Consider the following 3,034-nt stretch of genomic DNA (forward strand, 5'->3'; position numbering starts at 1 on the left):
GATGTGCCTGCAACTAAGGTACATGCCCTTGACCGGAATCGAACCTGGGGCCTTTCAGTCTGCAGGCCGACGCTCTATCCACTGAGCCAAACCGGTTTGGCCCATTTTTATATTTTAAATGACAGCGCGTGTAAATCAGCAGCCACCTCTCAGATTGGGTTAAGACTCGGAAGAAGACTTGTTTGTAACTTTCCAACAGGTCAGTCCGAGGCTTAACCCTATATCGGCTCCCCACACCAAACCCGAAACAATGACCACCTGATTTTAAGGAAGACTTCATTATTAATTTATTTCAGGTTTAATATAAAAGTGTGTTCTCTTGTATCTCCAGATTAATCTTCCAGTATCTTAGTTGAGTGTGTGTGAATGAGTGTGTATTTGTTCACCAAATGAAACACTGAACGAGATTGCTATTTCAAAAGCTACAGGACAAGGGGAAATCTTTTCTCTTTTGCCTTACTAGAATGAAAAGGAAATAACAATCTGAAATTCTGGGAATGCAAGAATCTCCCAAAATGGGAGAATTTTCTGCCAAGTCTTGCCCATTTGAATGATCTTCATTCATCGTCCAAAGGGCCTTTTCAATCAAAGGAAACTAGGTTCCTTCCTACAAGCTGATAGGCTCACTGTGATGGAAGTCGTACTACAAGAAAAGTCCAGGGTCTTAGAGAAAAAATAATCCAGGAACAATCTGAAGAATCGGCCACTATTTGGCTATTTGTTAGATCTTTCCAATATCCCTGGATAGTTTATGGATTCCAAACCACATTCCTGATCTGTAACAATGACTCTCTTGGATCCTAAAACCAACCATCTTTATGAGTTCACCCACTCACATTCATGGTCTCACCAAAAAGCATGTCCTCAAACCACAAAGCTGGACAATTTTAAGCAGATGCAAGCAGATGACTTTCATTATTACAAGGTTTTTCTAATTTATACAAACAGTTTTTACAACGAGAAATAATGCGGTTGGACCATTAGACTAATTTACCATTAAAGCAGAAACAAAATAGTCTGGGGGATTTTAGACAATTATTTCAAATCTCTCTGAAGTCTCGCTATCCCTCCTCCTATATACCAAGCAACAACGTTTTTTCTTAAGGTTTATTCTGACTGCTTTCAAAAATGAGTTTTATTATTAAAAAAACAAAACAAAAAAAACCTAAACCTAATATAAACAGGCCAAATATAGCCAGTTAAAAGCTTAGTGCCATTTCAACCCTGGGTTGCTCCAGTCCTTTCCAGACAAACCAAAAAGGAAACCCTCATGGTCAGGGCTGTCACTATTCAAAGAAAGCACATGCACTCTGAGAACCTGGAACCAGCTGCCTTGCCCAGGCCTGTGACGAAGGGATGGCCAAATGTTTGTTTATATTCTCTGTGAACATGATTTTACTTTTGCTTTACATTCCTAATCAACCTTTTCTGTACCCTACGAAAAATATTAGCAGTCTCCAGAAGCTCAGGGGCTGGGGAGAAGGGGGCATGGGGTGTTGTTTAACGGGGACAGAGTTTCTCCTTGTCTTGATGCAAAAGTTCTAAAAACGGACAGTGGTGATAGTTGCTCAACATTGTGAATGTACTTAGTGCCACTGAACTGTACACTTCAAAATGGTTAAAATGGTAACTTTTATGTTGTGTATATTTTATCCTAACCATACCAGAAAAAAACAATAAAAATATTGAGAAACAAAAAACTCCCAAGCTAGTATGCTAACCACAGGTCCAAATACTGCAAGGAGCTGGAAGGACTGTGACCTACCAGCTGTAATGTGTTTGTCCTGGTCTGGCTACAAGGTTCAAATGCAGGACTGGATGAAATGCATTGTAAAATCACTTCCTTACCCCTACAGAAAACTCAGACTGGTGCTTCTGAAACATGAACATGCCAACGATCCCGTATGGATCTTGATTCAGCAGGTCAGGGTGGGGCCTCAGAGCCTGTATTTTAGCAGGTCCCCAGATGATGCCGCTGCTGGGCTGCGGACCGCACTGGAAGCAGCAGGTCCCCGGGCATGCCACCCTATCAGTCCAAATCTAGCACCAGGTCCTCTCACAGGGAAGCACAGAGGGGCTGATCTTTCAAGCCAATTGGCTAAAGACTTAACTTACCAACCAATCACCGTTCGTAAAAATGCGTTGAGAAACTTGGCTAGAAGGCCTGACTGAAGAGGGCTCCCAAGAGTACCCACCCACCCACCCACCCCGGGGACTAGGAAGCAGCTACGGGCGATAAGAAGTGACTGAGGAGAGACGCAGCTCCGCAGAAAGCCCTCCAGCCGACTTCAAAACAGTCTTGAAAATGCCCTTCCCCAGCTCGAAGTATGCCTGGAATTCAGTGGCCTTTATCCAACATAAAGACTTGCAACTCCGTTTGGACTGAGTTCCCTATAGCAGAACCTTGCAATGCAGCCCTAGAAAACGGACAACGCCCAGCGTGTGGACAAGCTCGGCCCCTCCCTTACAAATCAGTCAGAAAGTGCAAATAAACAAATAAATAAAGGAAACAGGTTCTCCAAAGTTCTGCGGGGCAGGGGGCACAGACCCCGCAGCTCAGGCGGCCTTACCTGCTTCCAACTAACCCTGGGCCCCCGTAAATCCAAGGCACCCGCTCCTGCCCCTTCCAGATAACACCACAAAGGCTGGCAGTGCCAACAGAAACTCAGGCCTTTAAACGGGGTTCCAGAGAAGCTCAACAGGAAGCGAGACCGCTCCCATCCCTTGGAGGAGATGGCGGGAGGCCAGGTAGGAAACAGAAAGTGGCCCCAGGTATTTGTCGTCGCCTCAGGTACGTGCTCAAACCCACTTCCAAACGGCTCCCCAGACAAACCCTATAATACGCCGTCGTCCCCCGGGGGCATGGGGACGCAAAAGTCAGCCAAGCAACCCCCCAGGAAGGAAAAAAAATCACTCCTCCATCAAGAAGAGCTCAAGGAAATGGGAGTGGGGAGGGGACGGGTGGGCATGACCTCGCATTCACTCGCGCTGCCCCTTACCTCCGTCCACACGACGGATCAAGAGTGCAAGCGCC

Source organism: Myotis brandtii, unplaced genomic scaffold (genome assembly GCF_000412655.1).
Source record: "Myotis brandtii unplaced genomic scaffold, ASM41265v1 scaffold266, whole genome shotgun sequence".
NCBI lineage: Eukaryota > Metazoa > Chordata > Mammalia > Chiroptera > Vespertilionidae > Myotis > Myotis brandtii.